The 23,656-nt window shown below is 31.0% G+C and overlaps 1 long non-coding RNA gene and 1 other non-coding gene across 64 annotated transcripts in view; both read right to left on the bottom strand.

Moving 5' to 3' along the window:
- Positions 1-18: 18 nt before the first annotated feature.
- On the bottom strand, positions 19-7,397 carry LOC128125979 (uncharacterized). Of its 14 annotated transcripts, none has more exons than XR_008223551.1 (13): positions 6,787-7,342; positions 6,589-6,677; positions 6,411-6,487; positions 6,172-6,333; positions 5,635-6,021; positions 5,357-5,460; positions 4,387-5,209; positions 2,026-4,136; positions 1,869-1,931; positions 1,545-1,648; positions 1,197-1,338; positions 919-1,026; positions 19-776 (listed from the first exon to the last, which is right to left on the bottom strand). It is a non-coding gene; the product is annotated as an uncharacterized LOC128125979 (long non-coding RNA). The 14 variants fall into 14 exon arrangements; XR_008223557.1 differs by having other exon boundaries at positions 1,545-2,184; positions 3,940-3,978; positions 4,063-4,136; XR_008223552.1 differs by having other exon boundaries at positions 19-279; positions 607-776; positions 1,545-4,136.
- Positions 7,398-7,418: 21 nt separating this feature from the next.
- LOC122198153 (uncharacterized) overlaps positions 7,419-23,656 on the bottom strand; it is a 30,440-nt gene continuing 14,202 nt past the window's right edge. For 13 of the 50 annotated variants that reach the window (XR_008223517.1, XR_008223492.1, XR_008223498.1 and 10 more), the window contains 22 exons: positions 22,772-23,598; positions 22,210-22,538; positions 22,012-22,100; positions 21,834-21,910; positions 21,732-21,756; positions 17,771-17,917; positions 17,259-17,318; positions 16,322-16,881; positions 15,994-16,115; positions 15,716-15,823; positions 14,747-15,573; positions 14,185-14,513; positions 13,987-14,075; positions 13,809-13,885; positions 13,570-13,731; positions 13,033-13,419; positions 12,747-12,858; positions 11,773-12,595; positions 8,938-11,522; positions 8,596-8,731; positions 8,318-8,425; positions 7,419-8,175 (listed from right to left, as the gene is read on the bottom strand). This is a non-coding gene — a transcript (uncharacterized LOC122198153). Of the gene's footprint in view, positions 8,176-8,317; positions 8,426-8,595; positions 8,732-8,937; positions 11,523-11,772; positions 12,596-12,746; positions 12,859-13,032; positions 13,420-13,569; positions 13,732-13,808; positions 13,886-13,986; positions 14,076-14,184; positions 14,514-14,746; positions 15,574-15,715; positions 15,824-15,993; positions 16,116-16,321; positions 16,892-17,258; positions 17,319-17,770; positions 17,918-19,374; positions 19,418-19,512; positions 19,905-20,057; positions 20,190-20,321; positions 20,621-20,771; positions 20,884-21,057; positions 21,445-21,594; positions 21,757-21,833; positions 21,911-22,011; positions 22,101-22,209; positions 22,539-22,771; positions 23,599-23,656 lie in introns of those variants that run through there. The other 37 variants (XR_008223528.1, XR_008223534.1, XR_008223533.1 and 34 more) reach the window with 29 other exon arrangements.

Genomic DNA, 23,656 nt, shown 5'->3' with positions numbered 1-23,656 from the left:
GCAACATCCTGTAAAAAGAGTAAAACATTAGTTTGTGTTCATGAAAATTAAAAAGGCACAAACAACCTACAATTATAGTATTCCATAACAGAATCCCTAATCTAATAAATAAAAAAATAGGTCACAAGCCCAATAAAAGTGTAAGTTTGGTGAAACGTAGGCACTTCACAGCTCTAGTAAAATTCAGTTAAATTAAAACCAAAAATACCTCAAGTAAATGTGAAATTGGGAAACAAATGGTTGAATCAAACTGGCAAAAAGAAACCCTGTCAAATTCCACTGTGAAAAGTGGAAAACCAGTCATTAAATATAAATAGCATAGACACCTGGGAAATTAATATAAATTAAGGAGTTAAAAATGATGTAATAAGATGAGAATATTTAATTATTAGTTAACAAGTTCAGAACAGAACATGATGCTGTGTCACCTGTTCCATCCAAGAATCATAGAGTTTTGGTGACATTCTATTCCCCGTTTAACCAACCAACCGGTAAGTTTTGGTGAGGTTACATGGCATGGCATGTATTTGACACGTCATCAAAGGTAAATATAATAAAGGTCATAGAATTGTCAAATGCATAGACCCCATGTCACCAATAACTTACCAGTTAAAACAGTCAACAAGCGACTCAGGTGGATTCTAGGCAGCAATTAGGAGCAAGATCAATGACCTTGAATAAAATGTGAATGACATTGTGAAGAGCTGACAATAATACTCTTGCATCACTCATCTTCAGTGCTTCAACAAGGGAGATAAAAGATTATGTTGATGCCCCTGTGTTGATACAATAGTTAAAACCATAGCTGTGATTATAAATGGATAAAACTTGTACAGTTAAATAAATATATTAATAGCTTTTGTTTTTATAAGTCTAATAATATTAGCACTTATCAGACGATTAAAGGCAAATAGCTACCTTTTGGACAGAAGCTTCTCAATTGATGCAGATCCCAATAACAAGTTGCATGGCATGTTTAAGGGATTCACTTGCATTATTCAAACCAGAGTATTCAGAGTTTCTTATCTGAAAAATTAAAAAATAACACAATCAATCACACATGAACAAAACAGAAAATGTTTAACAATGAACTTTGCTAGTAATATAAGACAGATTTCAAGCTAGTATGGATATCGTTCTCATCAGAATTTGAAGGATTCAAAAAAAAAGAACTAACTGAATAAGAAGAATGACACCTTTAAAACAAGTGACATTGTTGCTAGTGAAACACTCTTCTGGACAATATATATATATATATATATATATATATATATATATATATATATATATATATATATCTTTAATACCCTTGCCTTATCCATTACCATTGGAAGCATCCTGCAAAAGTAAAGGATCAATAAGTTTTTCAGAAAATAAAAAGAGAAAAATAAAAGCACATTCATATCTTCAACAAAAGGATCAGTAGAGAAATGCATGCTGTCCACCAAAATAGAAGGCACCAGAAAATAAAATAGTGAAATAGCTTGAATACTCTAAAAACAAAACCACAACAAATCTGGTATATAATATATGTGGTAATTCACCTTGATTTACAGTATTTTGTTGAGATGAAGCAACAGAAATCAGGGTTTCCTTCAATTTTCCTAACCCTGTCCTTCATGTCCAAATCAAGATTCTTGAACAATATCTAAAAGGGAAAACCAACATGGGAATATGTACAAAATCACAATAGTACATGTGCTACACATACATAGATTCAAACATACTTCAATTGAAAACATAAGAACTGAGATTTGGCATTGCATGAATTTCAGCAACTAATCCAAGAATCCCCATAGTCCAAGGATTAGGTGGTTGATATCATATATCCCACCTAAGTCAAGAAGATGAAAAAAAACAAAATATACCTCTGTAATTAGCAATAAACGCTCTTCAGAACCTATCTGTATGAGCTCGGAACTTAGAAGAACCTGTTGCATTCCCACATAACAAAATAAAACCAACAAGGTTCAAAAATACATCAAGATTGTGAAACTGGGAAACAAATAGTGGACTCAGACTAACCCTACGTCTACTATGACCATCGCCTGTGAGAGGCGTCGATTTGGGTGAAAGCAGACATGTCGAAGAAAAAAAGGGATGAAAATCACTCGTTATTTCTCTGCTTTGCTTCAAGATTCTGGACGTTCAATTCTCAAAAAGGGGATGAAATTTCTCATTTCTCTGCTTTGCATAGATGAGAAATGAGAAATTTCATGTTTCAAAGATGTTACATAAAGAAAGAGTTAAAATATAATGATAAAAATGGATAATTTTTGAGAATTGAATGTTAAATGAAAGTTTTTTATAGTAGATTGCTTTAATTGTAATGTTTTTTCAAAGTAAAATGCATACATGAGAAAAAGTTTAGGTACAATGCTTAAAACGAGATATTTTTGAAAATCGGGTGTCAAATGAATGTTTTTGAAAATAAAATACTTTGATTGTAAGTTTTTCCAAATTAAAATGCATAGATGAGAAATGAGAAGTTTGTTGTTTCAAAGATGTTACATAAGGAAAAGTTAAAGTAAAATGATAAAAATTGGATGATTCATGAAAAATGAATGTGAAATGGAAATTTTTGAAAGTACAATGCTTTAATTATAAGTTTTTTTCAACGTATATGCATAGATGAGAAAAAGCTAAAGTACAATGCTAAAAATGGGTGATTTTAGAAAATTGAATGTAAAATGGAAAATTTTGAAAATATAATGCTTTGATTGAAACTTTTTTCAAAGTAAAATGCATAGATGAGAAATGAGAAGTTTGATGTTTCGATGATGTTACATTAAGAAAAAGTACAATGCTAAAAATGTGATTATTTTAAAAAACTCAATGTAAAATGGAAAGTTTTTGAAAGTAGAATGTTTTAACTGTAAGATTTTTCAAAGTAAAATACATAGATGAGAAAAAAAAAGGTTTGATGTTTCAATGATGTTATAGAAAAGAAAGTTAAAGTACAATCCTAAAATGGGATGATTTTTGAAAGTTGAATGTAAAATGGGAAGCTTTTGAAAGTAGAATGCTTTATGTCTAATTTTTTTCAAAGGAAAACACATAGATGAGAAAAAAGAAGTTTGATGTTTTAATTATGTTACAGAAAGAAAAGTTAAACTACAATGCTAAAAATAGAATGGTTTTTGAAAATTCAATGTAAAATGGAAGTTTTTAAAAAAAGAATGCTTGAATTGCAAGTTTTTTCAATGTAAATGCATAGATGAGAAAAAAAAAATAAGAGTGATGTTTCAATGATGTTACACAAAGAAAAAGGTAAAGTACAATGTTAAAAATGTGATGATTTTTTTAAATTCAATGTAAAATAGAAATTTTTGAAAGTAAAATGCTTTATTTGGAATTTTTTGAAAGTAAAATGCATAGATGAGAAAAGAGAATTTGATGTTTTAATGATGTTACAAAAAGAAAAGTTAAAGTACAATGCTAAAAAAAGGGATGATTTTGAAAGTAGAATTTGGTGGACAACAGAATGCTTTAATTGGAAATTTTTTAAAAAGTAAAATGCATAGATGAGAAAAGTAAAGTTTGATGTTTCAGTGGTGTTATAGAAAGAAAAGTAAAAGTAGAACACTAAATAAAAATGGGATGATTTTTGAAAATTCAATGCAAAATGGATGATTTTTATTGAAAGTAGAATGCTTTAAAGGGAAGTTGTTTCAAAGTAAAATGCATAGATGAGAAAAAGAGAAGTCTGATGTTTCATTGATGTTAGATAAAGAAAAGTGAAAGTAGGATGCTAAAAATAGGAGGATTTATGAAAACTCAATGCAAAATGGATGTTTTTGAATGCACAATGAGTTAATGGGAAGTTTTTTCAAAGTAAAATTAAAGCACAATGCTAATTGTAAAAGACAAAGAGAAGCAGGACATGACTGAATTTATGACACACAGCAAAATATAGAGTGGTTTAGTGGTGGAACATACCTGGAGTATGAATTATGAAATGAAAGTACTTTCCTATTTCTGGAGTATCACACAATTGTATCTTATAATGTCAATGAAAAATTTGAAATTGAAAAAGAATAACAGCAGTAGGAGATGACATACCTTGGACTAAATATGAATATTATTTGGTAAAAGAAATTTTCTTCTGTCTTTCCCATAACATGTGATGACAGCTCCTACAAACACATACCACAAAACATAACTCATAAGCCATACATAATCAATATAATGGGTAAAGTTTTTTAAATTAAATTAAAATGTTGCAATAAATAAGAGTTCTGGAAGCATAACTTTAACAAGGGAAAAACTGAAAACACAATGCAATAGTGCAATCTTTTTTCTTGAATATAAAACTAACAGGTCTTATCAAAATTGCTTTCTATATATTTGGATAAATATTGATGTAATTGGTTTCAAGAAATTAACCTTTGGAGATGTTGGTTTCCAAATGAGGTTAGGTTTAAAGGGGCCCACAATGGTTTCAGGTGGCAACATCCTGTAAAAAGAGTAAAATATTAGTTTGCGTTCATGAAAATTGAAAAGGCAGAAACAACCTACAATTATAGTATTCCATAACAGAATCCCTAATCTAATAAATAAAAAAATAGGTCACAAGCCCAATAAAAGTGTAAGTTTAATGCAACAAAGGAACTTCCCACCTCTAGTAATTTGGTTAACAGATTAAAACCAAAAGGATTCAAAAATACCTCAAGATTCTGAAATTGAGAAACAAATGGTGGAATAAAACTGGCAAAGAGAAACCATCTGTCCACTTCCGCTGTGAAAAGTGGAAAACCAGTCATTAAATGGCATAGACACCTGGTTTTACAAGAATGAAATTAATAATGATTAGATTGATAAATTAAGGAGTTAAAAATGATGTAATAAGATGAGAATAATTAATTATTAGGAAACAGGTTTAGAACAGAGCAGAACAGGATGCTGTGTCACCTGTTCCATCCAAGAATCATAGAGTTTTGGTTCCACTGAAAAAATGTTCTATTCCCAATTTAACCACCGGTAAGTTTTGGTGAGGTGACATGGCATGTAATTGACACGTCATCAAATGCATACCAACTAGACACCTTGTCGCCAATAACTTACCAGTTAAACCGGTCAACAAGCGACTCAGGTGGATTCTAGCAATTGGATAAAATCTAAATGACATTGTGAAGAGCAGACAACAATACTCTTGTATCACTCATCTTCAGTGCTTCAACAAGAGAGATAAAAGATTAAATTGTTGCCCCTGTGCATCATATCATATAATAGTTAAAACCATAGATGTGATTATAAATGGAAAAACTTGTACAGTTAAATAAATATATTCACAGCTTTTGTTTTTAGAAGTCTACTAATATTAGCACTTATCAGACGATTATAAGCAAATAACTACCTTTTGGACAGAAGCTTCTCAATTGATGCACATCCCAATAGCACGTTGCATGGCATGTTTAAGGGATTCACTTGCATTATTCAAACCATGGTATTCATAATTATCTGAAAAATGAAAAAAAAAAAAATACACAATCAATCACACATGAACAAAACAGAAAATGTTTAACAATGAACCTTGCTAGTAATATAAGACAGATTTCAAGCTAGTATGGATATACTTCTCATCAGAATTTTTTGGAGGATTAAAAAAAAAATAGAACTGAATGAGAATGACACCTTTAAAACAAGTGCCATTGTTGCTTGAAACACTCTTCTGGACAATATTTATAGTAGAAACTATATATCTTTAATACCCTTGCCTTATCCATTACCATTGGAAGCACCCTGCAAAAGTAAAGGATCAATAAGTTTTTCAGCAAACAGTTTTTAATTATCTAGTTGGCAGTTGCAATCAAAAGAGAAAAATAAAAAACATATTCATATCTTCAACCAAAGGAACAGCAGGGAAATGGAGTAACTGCCTTCATGTCCAAATCAAGATTCTTGAACAATATCTAAAAAGCATCAGCAAATCAGATAGTGAATACTCTAAAAACAAAAACATATATAGACAACAAACCTGGTATATAATATGTGGTAGTTCACCTTGATTTACAGTTTTTTCTTGAGATGATGCAGGGAAATGAAGTGGAGCAGCATGCAGCATGTTATCCACCAAAATAAAACGCATCAGCAAAACAGATAGTGAAATACTCTCAAAAAAAAAACATCTATACACAACAAATCTGGTATATTATATATGTGGTAATTCACCTTGATTTATAGTATTTTGTTGAGAGATGAAGCAACAGAAATCAGGGTTTCCTTTAATTTTCCTAACCCTGTCCTTCAAAAGAGATGAGATGTTCCAAATCCCAATAGCTTGAGAGTATAATCTGTGAGTACGCTACCTTCTTAACCTTCAGTAGCAGCAGCCTGAATGAAAAACAATAAAGATTTTAAATTTCTATCATGAAAGATTCAAAAAAAAAAAAAATTCAATCTTTTGCTACCTTCATGAAGACATCGATATCTGGATCAGGTTTTATGTTTGCATCTCCCTCTCTTCTCGACAATTCAGCCAACATCTCTATAATTTTTTTTGTACAATTTATGTTACACAAAACTTTATAATCTTCAAAAAGAAGAATGAAATAGAAAATTAGAATAAGGAAATAATCTGAAACTAACCATAACGTGAACCAACTCCTTGGCATCTTGCTGAAAAAGAATAACAGCAGCAGTAAATATAACCAAAATTTCTTCTCTGTCTTCCTGATCTAATAAAAAAAAACAGGTCAAACCCAATAAAACTGCAAGTTTAATGAAACATAACAACTTCACACCTCAAGTAGATGTTAAATTAAAACCAACAGGGTTCAAAAATACCTCACGCTTGTAAAATTGAGGAACAGATAGTGGAATCAGACTGGAAAAAACAAACCCTCTGTCCACTATGGCCATCGCCTGTGAGAAGCGTCGATTTGGGTGAAAGCAGAGATATCGAAGAAAAAAGTGGATGAAAATCAATCGTTATGTCTCTGCTTTGCTTCAAGATTCTGGACATTTGGTTTGCTGAGATCAAACGAAAGAATATTTCAAGTGTTCGCTTCAGAGGGGTTGGGGCGTATAAGTTGATATTTGGGGTGAGAGGATCCGGTTTCAAGAAAACTTCTTCTCTGTCTTTCCAATAAAAATAAAACATGTGATGACAGCTTCTACAAACACATACCACAAAACATAATCAATGTAATGGGTAAACTTTTTTAAACTAAATTAAAATGTTGCAATAAATAAGAGTTCTGGAAGCATAACTTTAACAAAGGGGAAAACTGAAAACACAATGCAATAGTGCAATCTTTTTTCTTGAATATAAAACTAACAGGTCTTATCAAAATTGCTTTCTATATATTTGGATAAATATTGATGTAATTGGTTTCAAGAAATTAACCTTTGGAGATGTTGGTTTCCAGATGAGGTTGGCCCACCATGGTTTCAGGTGGCAACATCCTGTAAAAAGAGTAAAACATTAGTTTGTGTTCATGAAAATTAAAAAGGCACAAACAACCTACAATTATAGTATTCCATAACAGAATCCCTAATCTAATAAATAAAAAAATAGGTCACAAGCCCAATAAAAGTGTAAGTTTGGTGAAACGTAGGCACTTCACAGCTCTAGTAAAATTCAGTTAAATTAAAACCAAAAATACCTCAAGTAAATGTGAAATTGGGAAACAAATGGTTGAATCAAACTGGCAAAAAGAAACCCTGTCAAATTCCACTGTGAAAAGTGGAAAACCAGTCATTAAATATAAATAGCATAGACACCTGGGAAATTAATATAAATTAAGGAGTTAAAAATGATGTAATAAGATGAGAATATTTAATTATTAGTTAACAAGTTCAGAACAGAACATGATGCTGTGTCACCTGTTCCATCCAAGAATCATAGAGTTTTGGTGACATTCTATTCCCCGTTTAACCAACCAACCGGTAAGTTTTGGTGAGGTTACATGGCATGGCATGTATTTGACACGTCATCAAAGGTAAATATAATAAAGGTCATAGAATTGTCAAATGCATAGACCCCATGTCACCAATAACTTACCAGTTAAAACAGTCAACAAGCGACTCAGGTGGATTCTAGGCAGCAATTAGGAGCAAGATCAATGACCTTGAATAAAATGTGAATGACATTGTGAAGAGCTGACAATAATACTCTTGCATCACTCATCTTCAGTGCTTCAACAAGGGAGATAAAAGATTATGTTGATGCCCCTGTGTTGATACAATAGTTAAAACCATAGCTGTGATTATAAATGGATAAAACTTGTACAGTTAAATAAATATATTAATAGCTTTTGTTTTTATAAGTCTAATAATATTAGCACTTATCAGACGATTAAAGGCAAATAGCTACCTTTTGGACAGAAGCTTCTCAATTGATGCAGATCCCAATAACAAGTTGCATGGCATGTTTAAGGGATTCACTTGCATTATTCAAACCAGAGTATTCAGAGTTTCTTATCTGAAAAATTAAAAAATAACACAATCAATCACACATGAACAAAACAGAAAATGTTTAACAATGAACTTTGCTAGTAATATAAGACAGATTTCAAGCTAGTATGGATATCGTTCTCATCAGAATTTGAAGGATTCAAAAAAAAAGAACTAACTGAATAAGAAGAATGACACCTTTAAAACAAGTGACATTGTTGCTAGTGAAACACTCTTCTGGACAATATATATATATATATATATATATATATATATATATATATATATATATATCTTTAATACCCTTGCCTTATCCATTACCATTGGAAGCATCCTGCAAAAGTAAAGGATCAATAAGTTTTTCAGAAAATAAAAAGAGAAAAATAAAAGCACATTCATATCTTCAACAAAAGGATCAGTAGAGAAATGCATGCTGTCCACCAAAATAGAAGGCACCAGAAAATAAAATAGTGAAATAGCTTGAATACTCTAAAAACAAAACCACAACAAATCTGGTATATAATATATGTGGTAATTCACCTTGATTTACAGTATTTTGTTGAGATGAAGCAACAGAAATCAGGGTTTCCTTCAATTTTCCTAACCCTGTCCTTCATGTCCAAATCAAGATTCTTGAACAATATCTAAAAGGGAAAACCAACATGGGAATATGTACAAAATCACAATAGTACATGTGCTACACATACATAGATTCAAACATACTTCAATTGAAAACATAAGAACTGAGATTTGGCATTGCATGAATTTCAGCAACTAATCCAAGAATCCCCATAGTCCAAGGATTAGGTGGTTGATATCATATATCCCACCTAAGTCAAGAAGATGAAAAAAAACAAAATATACCTCTGTAATTAGCAATAAACGCTCTTCAGAACCTATCTGTATGAGCTCGGAACTTAGAAGAACCTGTTGCATTCCCACATAACAAAATAAAACCAACAAGGTTCAAAAATACATCAAGATTGTGAAACTGGGAAACAAATAGTGGACTCAGACTAACCCTACGTCTACTATGACCATCGCCTGTGAGAGGCGTCGATTTGGGTGAAAGCAGACATGTCGAAGAAAAAAAGGGATGAAAATCACTCGTTATTTCTCTGCTTTGCTTCAAGATTCTGGACGTTCAATTCTCAAAAAGGGGATGAAATTTCTCATTTCTCTGCTTTGCATAGATGAGAAATGAGAAATTTCATGTTTCAAAGATGTTACATAAAGAAAGAGTTAAAATATAATGATAAAAATGGATAATTTTTGAGAATTGAATGTTAAATGAAAGTTTTTTATAGTAGATTGCTTTAATTGTAATGTTTTTTCAAAGTAAAATGCATACATGAGAAAAAGTTTAGGTACAATGCTTAAAACGAGATATTTTTGAAAATCGGGTGTCAAATGAATGTTTTTGAAAATAAAATACTTTGATTGTAAGTTTTTCCAAATTAAAATGCATAGATGAGAAATGAGAAGTTTGTTGTTTCAAAGATGTTACATAAGGAAAAGTTAAAGTAAAATGATAAAAATTGGATGATTCATGAAAAATGAATGTGAAATGGAAATTTTTGAAAGTACAATGCTTTAATTATAAGTTTTTTTCAACGTATATGCATAGATGAGAAAAAGCTAAAGTACAATGCTAAAAATGGGTGATTTTAGAAAATTGAATGTAAAATGGAAAATTTTGAAAATTTTGATTGAAACTTTTTTCAAAGTAAAATGCATAGATGAGAAATGAGAAGTTTGATGTTTCGATGATGTTACATTAAGAAAAAGTACAATGCTAAAAATGTGATTATTTTAAAAAACTCAATGTAAAATGGAAAGTTTTTGAAAGTAGAATGTTTTAACTGTAAGATTTTTCAAAGTAAAATACATAGATGAGAAAAAAAAAGGTTTGATGTTTCAATGATGTTATAGAAAAGAAAGTTAAAGTACAATCCTAAAATGGGATGATTTTTGAAAGTTGAATGTAAAATGGGAAGCTTTTGAAAGTAGAATGCTTTATGTCTAATTTTTTTCAAAGGAAAACACATAGATGAGAAAAAAGAAGTTTGATGTTTTAATTATGTTACAGAAAGAAAAGTTAAACTACAATGCTAAAAATAGAATGGTTTTTGAAAATTCAATGTAAAATGGAAGTTTTTAAAAAAAGAATGCTTGAATTGCAAGTTTTTTCAATGTAAATGCATAGATGAGAAAAAAAAAATAAGAGTGATGTTTCAATGATGTTACACAAAGAAAAAGGTAAAGTACAATGTTAAAAATGTGATGATTTTTTTAAATTCAATGTAAAATAGAAATTTTTGAAAGTAAAATGCTTTATTTGGAATTTTTTGAAAGTAAAATGCATAGATGAGAAAAGAGAATTTGATGTTTTAATGATGTTACAAAAAGAAAAGTTAAAGTACAATGCTAAAAAAAGGGATGATTTTGAAAGTAGAATTTGGTGGACAACAGAATGCTTTAATTGGAAATTTTTTAAAAAGTAAAATGCATAGATGAGAAAAGTAAAGTTTGATGTTTCAGTGGTGTTATAGAAAGAAAAGTAAAAGTAGAACACTAAATAAAAATGGGATGATTTTTGAAAATTCAATGCAAAATGGATGATTTTTATTGAAAGTAGAATGCTTTAAAGGGAAGTTGTTTCAAAGTAAAATGCATAGATGAGAAAAAGAGAAGTCTGATGTTTCATTGATGTTAGATAAAGAAAAGTGAAAGTAGGATGCTAAAAATAGGAGGATTTATGAAAACTCAATGCAAAATGGATGTTTTTGAATGCACAATGAGTTAATGGGAAGTTTTTTCAAAGTAAAATTAAAGCACAATGCTAATTGTAAAAGACAAAGAGAAGCAGGACATGACTGAATTTATGACACACAGCAAAATATAGAGTGGTTTAGTGGTGGAACATACCTGGAGTATGAATTATGAAATGAAAGTACTTTCCTATTTCTGGAGTATCACACAATTGTATCTTATAATGTCAATGAAAAATTTGAAATTGAAAAAGAATAACAGCAGTAGGAGATGACATACCTTGGACTAAATATGAATATTATTTGGTAAAAGAAATTTTCTTCTGTCTTTCCCATAACATGTGATGACAGCTCCTACAAACACATACCACAAAACATAACTCATAAGCCATACATAATCAATATAATGGGTAAAGTTTTTTAAATTAAATTAAAATGTTGCAATAAATAAGAGTTCTGGAAGCATAACTTTAACAAGGGAAAAACTGAAAACACAATGCAATAGTGCAATCTTTTTTCTTGAATATAAAACTAACAGGTCTTATCAAAATTGCTTTCTATATATTTGGATAAATATTGATGTAATTGGTTTCAAGAAATTAACCTTTGGAGATGTTGGTTTCCAAATGAGGTTAGGTTTAAAGGGGCCCACAATGGTTTCAGGTGGCAACATCCTGTAAAAAGAGTAAAATATTAGTTTGCGTTCATGAAAATTGAAAAGGCAGAAACAACCTACAATTATAGTATTCCATAACAGAATCCCTAATCTAATAAATAAAAAAATAGGTCACAAGCCCAATAAAAGTGTAAGTTTAATGCAACAAAGGAACTTCCCACCTCTAGTAATTTGGTTAACAGATTAAAACCAAAAGGATTCAAAAATACCTCAAGATTCTGAAATTGAGAAACAAATGGTGGAATAAAACTGGCAAAGAGAAACCATCTGTCCACTTCCGCTGTGAAAAGTGGAAAACCAGTCATTAAATGGCATAGACACCTGGTTTTACAAGAATGAAATTAATAATGATTAGATTGATAAATTAAGGAGTTAAAAATGATGTAATAAGATGAGAATAATTAATTATTAGGAAACAGGTTTAGAACAGAGCAGAACAGGATGCTGTGTCACCTGTTCCATCCAAGAATCATAGAGTTTTGGTTCCACTGAAAAAATGTTCTATTCCCAATTTAACCACCGGTAAGTTTTGGTGAGGTGACATGGCATGTAATTGACACGTCATCAAATGCATACCAACTAGACACCTTGTCGCCAATAACTTACCAGTTAAACCGGTCAACAAGCGACTCAGGTGGATTCTAGCAATTGGATAAAATCTAAATGACATTGTGAAGAGCAGACAACAATACTCTTGTATCACTCATCTTCAGTGCTTCAACAAGAGAGATAAAAGATTAAATTGTTGCCCCTGTGCATCATATCATATAATAGTTAAAACCATAGATGTGATTATAAATGGAAAAACTTGTACAGTTAAATAAAAATATTCACAGCTTTTGTTTTTGGAAGTCTAATAATATTAGCACTTATCAGACGATTATAAGCAAATAAATAGCTACCTTTTGGACAGAATCTTCTCCATTGATGCACATCCCAATAGCACGTTGCATGGCATGTTTAAGGGATTCACTTGCATTATTCAAACCATGGTATTCAGAGTTTCTTAATTATCTGAAAAATGAAAAAAAAAAAAATACACAATCAATCACACATGAACAAAACAGAAAATGTTTAACAATGAACCTTGCTAGTAATATAAGACAGATTTCAAGCTAGTATGGATATACTTCTCATCAGAATTTTTTGGAGGATTAAAAAAAAAATAGAACTGAATGAGAATGACACCTTTAAAACAAGTGCCATTGTTGCTTGAAACACTCTTCTGGACAATATTTATAGTAGAAACTATATATCTTTAATACCCTTGCCTTATCCATTACCATTGGAAGCACCCTGCAAAAGTAAAGGATCAATAAGTTTTTCAGCAAACAGTTTTTAATTATCTAGTTGGCAGTTGCAATCAAAAGAGAAAAATAAAAAACATATTCATATCTTCAACCAAAGGAACAGCAGGGAAATGGAGTAACTGCCTTCATGTCCAAATCAAGATTCTTGAACAATATCTAAAAAGCATCAGCAAATCAGATAGTGAATACTCTAAAAACAAAAACATATATAGACAACAAACCTGGTATATAATATGTGGTAGTTCACCTTGATTTACAGTTTTTTCTTGAGATGATGCAGGGAAATGAAGTGGAGCAGCATGCAGCATGTTATCCACCAAAATAAAACGCATCAGCAAAACAGATAGTGAAATACTCTCAAAAAAAAAACATCTATACACAACAAATCTGGTATATTATATATGTGGTAATTCACCTTGATTTATAGTATTTTGTTGAGAGATGAAGCAACAGAAATCAGGGTTTCCTTTAATTTTCCTAACCCTGTCCTTCAAAAGAGATGAGATGTTCCAAATCCCAATAGCTTGAGAGTATAATCTGTGAGTACGCTACCTTCTTAACCTTCAGTAGCAGCAGCCTGAATGAAAAACAATAAAGATTTTAAATTTCTATCATGAAAGATTCAAAAAAAAAAAAAATTCAATCTTTTGCTACCTTCATGAAGACATCGATATCTGGATCAGGTTTTATGTTTGCATCTCCCTCTCTTCTCGACAATTCAGCCAACATCTCTATAATTTTTTTTGTACAATTTATGTTACACAAAACTTTATAATCTTCAAAAAGAAGAATGAAATAGAAAATTAGAATAAGGAAATAATCTGAAACTAACCATAACGTGAACCAACTTCTTGGCATCTTGCTGAAAAAGAATAACAGCAGCAGTAAATATAACCAAAATTTCTTCTCTGTCTTCCTGATCTAATAATAAAAAACAGGTCAAACCCAATAAAACTGCAAGTTTAATGAAACATAACAACTTCACACCTCAAGTAGATGTTAAATTAAAACCAACAGGGTTCAAAAATACCTCACGCTTGTAAAATTGAGGAACAGATAGTGGAATCAGACTGGAAAAAACAAACCCTCTGTCCACTATGGCCATCGCCTGTGAGAAGCGTCGATTTGGGTGAAAGCAGAGATATCGAAGAAAAAAGTGGATGAAAATCAATCGTTATGTCTCTGCTTTGCTTCAAGATTCTGGACATTTGGTTTGCTGAGATCAAACGAAAGAATATTTCAAGTGTTCGCTTCAGAGGGGTTGGGGCGTATAAGTTGATATTTGGGGTGAGAGGATCCGGTTTCAAGAAAACTTCTTCTCTGTCTTTCCAATAAAAATAAAACATGTGATGACAGCTTCTACAAACACATACCACAAAACATAATCAATGTAATGGGTAAACTTTTTTAAACTAAATTAAAATGTTGCAATAAATAAGAGTTCTGGAAGCATAACTTTAACAAAGGGGAAAACTGAAAACACAATGCAATAGTGCAATCTTTTTTCTTGAATATAAAACTAACAGGTCTTATCAAAATTGCTTTCTATATATTTGGATAAATATTGATGTAATTGGTTTCAAGAAATTAACCTTTGGAGATGTTGGTTTCCAGATGAGGTTGGCCCACCATGGTTTCAGGTGGCAACATCCTGTAAAAAGAGTAAAACATTAGTTTATGTTCATGAAAATTAAAAAGGCACAAACAACCTACAATTATAGTATTCCATAACAGAATCCCTAATCTAATAAATAAAAAAATAGGTCACAAGCCCAATAAAAGTGTAAGTTTGGTGAAACGTAGGCACTTCACAGCTCTAGTAAAATTCAGTTAAATTAAAACCAAAAATACCTCAAGTAAATGTGAAATTGGGAAACAAATGGTTGAATCAAACTGGCAAAAAGAAACCCTGTCAAATTCCACTGTGAAAAGTGGAAAACCAGTCATTAAATATAAATAGCATAGACACCTGGGAAATTAATATAAATTAAGGAGTTAAAAATGATGTAATAAGATGAGAATATTTAATTATTAGTTAACAAGTTCAGAACAGAACATGATGCTGTGTCACCTGTTCCATCCAAGAATCATAGAGTTTTGGTGACATTCTATTCCCCGTTTAACCAACCAACCGGTAAGTTTTGGTGAGGTTACATGGCATGGCATGTATTTGACACGTCATCAAAGGTAAATATAATAAAGGTCATAGAATTGTCAAATGCATAGACCCCATGTCACCAATAACTTACCAGTTAAAACAGTCAACAAGCGACTCAGGTGGATTCTAGGCAGCAATTAGGAGCAAGATCAATGACCTTGAATAAAATGTGAATGACATTGTGAAGAGCTGACAATAATACTCTTGCATCACTCATCTTCAGTGCTTCAACAAGGGAGATAAAAGATTATGTTGATGCCCCTGTGTTGATACAATAGTTAAAACCATAGCTGTGATTATAAATGGATAAAACTTGTACAGTTAAATAAATATATTAATAGCTTTTGTTTTTATAAGTCTAATAATATTAGCACTTATCAGACGATTAAAGGCAAATAGCTACCTTTTGGACAGAAGCTTCTCAATTGATGCAGATCCCAATAACAAGTTGCATGGCATGTTTAAGGGATTCACTTGCATTATTCAAACCAGAGTATTCAGAGTTTCTTATCTGAAAAATTAAAAAATAACACAATCAATCACACATGAACAAAACAGAAAATGTTTAACAATGAACTTTGCTAGTAATATAAGACAGATTTCAAGCTAGTATGGATATCGTTCTCATCAGAATTTGAAGGATTCAAAAAAAAAGAACTAACTGAATAAGAAGAATGACACCTTTAAAACAAGTGACATTGTTGCTAGTGAAACACTCTTCTGGACAATATATATATATATATATATATATATATATATATATCTTTAATACCCTTGCCTTATCCATTACCATTGGAAGCATCCTGCAAAAGTAAAGGATCAATAAGTTTTTCAGCAAATAAAAAGAGAAAAATAAAAGCACATTCATATCTTCAACAAAAGGATCAGTAGAGAAATGCATGCTGTCCACCAAAATAGAAGGCACCAGAAAATAAAATAGTGAAATAGCTTGAATACTCTAAAAACAAAACCACAACAAATCTGGTATATAATATATGTGGTAATTCACCTTGATTTACAGTATTTTGTTGAGATGAAGCAACAGAAATCAGGGTTTCCTTCAATTTTCCTAACCCTGTCCTTCATGTCCAAATCAAGATTCTTGAACAATATCTAAAAGGGAAAACCAACATGGGAATATGTACAAAATCACAATAGTACATGTGCTACACATACATAGATTCAAACATACTTCAATTGAAACTTGGAACCCAACACATGGGTTCCTTTTACCTCCCAACACATTCTCAACATCAGCTTGAGTTCATCTTCTGTCACAGATGGCTCACTGGAAATCATTAACTTAAATGAAATTTAAAGTATTTGAAGTTAAAATAAATGGCTAACCTTTTCCCTTTTAAACCAACCAACAACTTTAAGCATTCCCATTGAAATAAAAGCTACTACTCTTCAACCTGGATATAAAACAATTACAGGCCATACCTATTTAATACTTGTTAATGCTAATTTTATTAGTATAAAGTATAAATACAGTTGGGACTTTCCTTTTTCTTTTTCTAATGTCAGCAAGGGCTCCCTAGCTCCCCTGTTCCCTTCTTTCACCAAAACCTAACACAAACTTAAAATGAATTTAAAATCTAATCCTGTTATTGACTGATCATAACCCCCAGTATTTGCAGATTTTAAACCTGTATTTTTCATTCAGTGGATAATCTGACGAGCAAACTCACTAAAATCAATTTTTTTTTTCTGATAAAAACTCAAAATTTGAAATGATTCAAGATTTTTTTAAACCACTTTTGTTAATTAGAAGAGCAGAATCACAATCATCACAACAAAATAGCTGTTGAATCCAATTTAACTTTTAAAGTCCAATTTTTAAGCAAAATCAAACAAGTTTTGATATTTTAAAATAAAAATGTTTGGATGATGATATGATATGATAATAACTGAAAAAGGTGGAAATACATAATAGCAAGAATTACCTTCATACCACCACCCATGGAAGAACCAGTCAGTTAACTAACTGTCATCGGAAACCCTGCCTGCAAATTTAAAATAAAAATATTAAAAGTGGAATGTCTCTATTCTATGTTTATAATAAAAAAACAACCTCCAAATCATAATTGCTACCTATTTCAAAACATCAACCCATAATTAGACAGTCTATAGAAATACATTTATAGCAATAAGCATCATTTTAAAAATTAGTAGGATTTAATGAATATTAATTTTTTTTAAATAACTTAACTGCCCTAAATTGTAATAAAAAATATCACATTTTGGATATCCCTATATTTAAGGGAAAGGAAGACAGAAGAAAATAATGAGAAAATCTTATATGAAGTTTGATTTCAAAGTGAAAATGATAAATCTTGAAAAATATAGAAGTAAATTCAACTATTATGAGAAAAGAATAACATTTGGCTCTTTCTTGTATATACAATAAAATTGTAAATATAAATGTTAAAAAGATATAAAAATATATATATAATACCAGGAGCAAAATTGGATTCATGAGGGCCAACAAAATAGTGAGAAAGACTCCTTCCATAAGAGTGGCAATGAAATGACATGGATACCCCTCATCATTAGTTTGACATACATTAAGTCTGTAATCCTGCTACAGACCACACTTGACAACCTAATTATTAATGAATAATATTCAGAATGGCATAAAAAAATTAACATCTTATGTAATCATCAACTAATTTCATTCCCAAATGGCTTCACTACATCTAACTATTTAACAAAAACCATTATACCACATGAACCTAGTGTTGGCAAATGCTTTCTATTGATATTTTTCCTATTAAAGATATTCGTAGAATAAATTAAATAGTCAAAAAATAATAAAGATTTAACATACAACTTGATTAAGGGGGATAAAAAGAAAATCTTAATGAGGGGAGGGAGTAAAATGTAAAATGTAAAAAAAGACTCAATACATGCCCTGGTAAAAGAATTATTGTAGTATAACTTAACAGATTTCTTACAAAAAAGAACAATGAGCAAAAGTAGGATTAATCTACTTGGGGTTTTGCATCTGTGGCACACATAGCCTCAGCCACTGAACATTTCATGACAAAGGTTCTTAAATCCATCTTTCAAATATAAAATTTATAAACAGGTTTTTTTGGGGAATTTACCCTTAAGGTATTATCTTGTAGAAACTTCTTAGAAGCATCATTGAGGTAATTGGTATCAACAATAAGAAGTTTCTACAATGCTAAAAATGGGATGATATTTTGAAAAGTCAACATAAAATGGACTTTAATGAATGTAGAATGCTTTAATTAGAAGATTTTTAAAGTGAAATGCATCGATGAGTAAAAGAGAAGTCTGATGCTTCAATGATGTTACAGAAAAAAAAAGTGAAAGTCCAATGCTAAAAATAGGATGGTTATTGAAAATTCATTGTAAAATGGATGTTTTTGAAAGTAAAATGCTTGAATTGCAAGTTTTTTCAAAGTAAAATGCATAGATGAGAAAAAGATAAGAATGATGTTTTAATTATGTTACAGATAGAAAAGTTCTAGTACAATGCTAAAGATAGAATGGTTTTTGAAAATACAATGTAAAATGAAAGATTTTGAAAATAAAAAGCTTGATTTGCAATTTTTTTCAATGTAAAATGCATAGATAAGAAAAGTGAAGTTTGATATTTTAATGATGTTACAAAAAGAAAAGTTAAAGTACAATGCTAAAAATGGGATGATTATGCTATAACTGGATTTTTTTTTTCAAAATAAAATGCATAGATGAAAAAAGTGAAGTTTCAATGATGTTAAACAAAGAAAAAGTGAAAGTGCAATGCTGAAAATGGAATGATTTTTGAAAAATCAACGTAAAATGGAAGTTTTGGAATGCTTTAATCGGATTTTTTTTTCAAAAATAAAATGCATTGATGAACATTCAATGCAAAACGGATGTTTTTTGAATGTACAATGATTTAATGGGAAGTTTTTTCAAAATAAAATTAAAGCACCATGCTAATTGTAAAAGAATAAGAGGAGCAGGACATGAACATGAACATGACATACCCAACACTGAATTTATGACACACAACAAAATATAGAGTGGTTTAGTGGTAAAACATACCTGGAGTATGAAATGAAAGCAATTTGCTATTTCTGGATCCCCACTATGAAAGTGGAAATATACACATGTTTAGTATCACAGAACTGGTAAAAGAAAATTGAAATTGAAAAAGAATAACAGCATCAGGAAATGACATACCTTGGACTTGATATGAATATAATTCGTAAAAGAAAATTTCTTCTGTCTTTCCCATAACATGTGATGACAGCTCATACAAACACATACCACAAAACATAAGTCAAAAGCCATACATAATCAATGTAATGGGTAAACTTTTCTAAATTAAAATGCTGTAATAAATAAGAGTTCTGAAAGCATAACTTTAATAAGGGAAAAACTGAAAACACAATGCAATAGTGCAATCTTTTTTCTTGAATATAAAACTAACAAGTCTTATCAAAATTGCTTTCTATATATTTGGATAAATAATGATGTAATTGGTTTCAAGAAATTAACCTTTGGAGATGTTGGTTTCCAGATGAGGTTGGGTTTGAAGGGGCCCACCATGGTTTCAGGTGGCAACATCCTGTAAAAAGAGTAAAACATTAGTTTGTGTTCATGAAAATTAAAAAGGCACAAACAACCTCCAATTATAGTATTCCATAACAGAATCCCTAATCTAATAAAAAAAAAAACAGGTCACAGAATCCCTAACCTCTAGTAATTTGGTTAACAGATTAAAACCAAAAGGATTCAAAAATACCTCAAGATTCTGAAATTGAGAAACAAATGGTGGAATAAAACTGGCAAAGAGAAACCATCTGTCCACTTCCGCTGTGAAAAGTGGAAAACCAGTCATTAAATGGCATAGACACCTGGTTTTACAAGAATGAAATTAATAATGATTAGATTGATAAATTAAGGAGTTAAAAATGATGTAATAAGATGAGAATAATTAATTATTAGGAAACAGGTTTAGAACAGAGCAGAACAGGATGCTGTGTCACCTGTTGCATCCAAGAATCATAGAGTTTTGGTTCCACTGAAAAAATGTTCTATTCCCAATTTAACCAACCGGTAAGTTTTGGTGAGGTGACATGGCATGTAATTGACACGTCATCAAATGCATACCAACTAGACACCTTGTCGCCAATAACTTACCAGTTAAACCGGTCAACAAGCGACTCAGGTGGATTCTAGCAATTGGATAAAATCTAAATGACATTGTGAAGAGCAGACAACAATACTCTTGTATCACTCATCTTCAGTGCTTCAACAAGAGAGATAAAAGATTAAATTGTTGCCCCTGTGCATCATATCATATAATAGTTAAAACCATAGATGTGATTATAAATGGAAAAACTTGTACAGTTAAATAAAAATATTCACAGCTTTTGTTTTTGGAAGTCTAATAATATTAGCACTTATCAGACGATTATAAGCAAATAAATAGCTACCTTTTGGACAGAATCTTCTCCATTGATGCACATCCCAATAGCACGTTGCATGGCATGTTTAAGGGATTCACTTGCATTATTCAAACCATGGTATTCAGAGTTTCTTAATTATCTGAAAAATGAAAAAAAAAAAAATACACAATCAATCACACATGAACAAAACAGAAAATGTTTAACAATGAACCTTGCTAGTAATATAAGACAGATTTCAAGCTAGTATGGATATACTTCTCATCAGAATTTTTTGGAGGATTAAAAAAAAAATAGAACTGAATGAGAATGACACCTTTAAAACAAGTGCCATTGTTGCTTGAAACACTCTTCTGGACAATATTTATAGTAGAAACTATATATCTTTAATACCCTTGCCTTATCCATTACCATTGGAAGCACCCTGCAAAAGTAAAGGATCAATAAGTTTTTCAGCAAACAGTTTTTAATTATCTAGTTGGCAGTTGCAATCAAAAGAGAAAAATAAAAAACATATTCATATCTTCAACCAAAGGAACAGCAGGGAAATGGAGTAACTGCCTTCATGTCCAAATCAAGATTCTTGAACAATATCTAAAAAGCATCAGCAAATCAGATAGTGAATACTCTAAAAACAAAAACATATATAGACAACAAACCTGGTATATAATATGTGGTAGTTCACCTTGATTTACAGTTTTTTCTTGAGATGATGCAGGGAAATGAAGTGGAGCAGCATGCAGCATGTTATCCACCAAAATAAAACGCATCAGCAAAACAGATAGTGAAATACTCTCAAAAAAAAAACATCTATACACAACAAATCTGGTATATTATATATGTGGTAATTCACCTTGATTTATAGTATTTTGTTGAGAGATGAAGCAACAGAAATCAGGGTTTCCTTTAATTTTCCTAACCCTGTCCTTCAAAAGAGATGAGATGTTCCAAATCCCAATAGCTTGAGAGTATAATCTGTGAGTACGCTACCTTCTTAACCTTCAGTAGCAGCAGCCTGAATGAAAAACAATAAAGATTTTAAATTTCTATCATGAAAGATTCAAAAAAAAAAAAAATTCAATCTTTTGCTACCTTCATGAAGACATCGATATCTGGATCAGGTTTTATGTTTGCATCTCCCTCTCTTCTCGACAATTCAGCCAACATCTCTATAATTTTTTTTGTACAATTTATGTTACACAAAACTTTATAATCTTCAAAAAGAAGAATGAAATAGAAAATTAGAATAAGGAAATAATCTGAAACTAACCATAACGTGAACCAACTTCTTGGCATCTTGCTGAAAAAGAATAACAGCAGCAGTAAATATAACCAAAATTTCTTCTCTGTCTTCCTGATCTAATAATAAAAAACAGGTCAAACCCAATAAAACTGCAAGTTTAATGAAACATAACAACTTCACACCTCAAGTAGATGTTAAATTAAAACCAACAGGGTTCAAAAATACCTCACGCTTGTAAAATTGAGGAACAGATAGTGGAATCAGACTGGAAAAAACAAACCCTCCGTCCACTATGGCCATCGCCTGTGAGAAGCGTCGATTTGGGTGAAAGCAGAGATATCGAAGAAAAAAGTGGATGAAAATCAATCGTTATGTCTCTGCTTTGCTTCAAGATTCTGGACATTTGGTTTGCTGAGATCAAACGAAAGAATATTTCAAGTGTTCGCTTCAGAGGGGTTGGGGCGTATAAGTTGATATTTGGGGTGAGAGGATCCGGTTTCAAGAAAACTTCTTCTCTGTCTTTCCAATAAAAATAAAACATGTGATGACAGCTTCTACAAACACATACCACAAAACATAATCAATGTAATGGGTAAACTTTTTTAAACTAAATTAAAATGTTGCAATAAATAAGAGTTCTGGAAGCATAACTTTAACAAAGGGGAAAACTGAAAACACAATGCAATAGTGCAATCTTTTTTCTTGAATATAAAACTAACAGGTCTTATCAAAATTGCTTTCTATATATTTGGATAAATATTGATGTAATTGGTTTCAAGAAATTAACCTTTGGAGATGTTGGTTTCCAGATGAGGTTGGCCCACCATGGTTTCAGGTGGCAACATCCTGTAAAAAGAGTAAAACATTAGTTTATGTTCATGAAAATTAAAAAGGCACAAACAACCTACAATTATAGTATTCCATAACAGAATCCCTAATCTAATAAATAAAAAAATAGGTCACAAGCCCAATAAAAGTGTAAGTTTGGTGAAACGTAGGCACTTCACAGCTCTAGTAAAATTCAGTTAAATTAAAACCAAAAATACCTCAAGTAAATGTGAAATTGGGAAACAAATGGTTGAATCAAACTGGCAAAAAGAAACCCTGTCAAATTCCACTGTGAAAAGTGGAAAACCAGTCATTAAATATAAATAGCATAGACACCTGGGAAATTAATATAAATTAAGGAGTTAAAAATGATGTAATAAGATGAGAATATTTAATTATTAGTTAACAAGTTCAGAACAGAACATGATGCTGTGTCACCTGTTCCATCCAAGAATCATAGAGTTTTGGTGACATTCTATTCCCCGTTTAACCAACCAACCGGTAAGTTTTGGTGAGGTTACATGGCATGGCATGTATTTGACACGTCATCAAAGGTAAATATAATAAAGGTCATAGAATTGTCAAATGCATAGACCCCATGTCACCAATAACTTACCAGTTAAAACAGTCAACAAGCGACTCAGGTGGATTCTAGGCAGCAATTAGGAGCAAGATCAATGACCTTGAATAAAATGTGAATGACATTGTGAAGAGCTGACAATAATACTCTTGCATCACTCATCTTCAGTGCTTCAACAAGGGAGATAAAAGATTATGTTGATGCCCCTGTGTTGATACAATAGTTAAAACCATAGCTGTGATTATAAATGGATAAAACTTGTAC

This window comes from Lactuca sativa, chromosome 5 (genome assembly GCF_002870075.4).
Source record: "Lactuca sativa cultivar Salinas chromosome 5, Lsat_Salinas_v11, whole genome shotgun sequence".
In the NCBI taxonomy this organism is placed as follows: Eukaryota; Viridiplantae; Streptophyta; class Magnoliopsida; order Asterales; family Asteraceae; genus Lactuca; species Lactuca sativa.
Note: the sequence above shows the minus strand (reverse complement) of the source record. Positions and strands in the feature narration are given on the sequence as shown.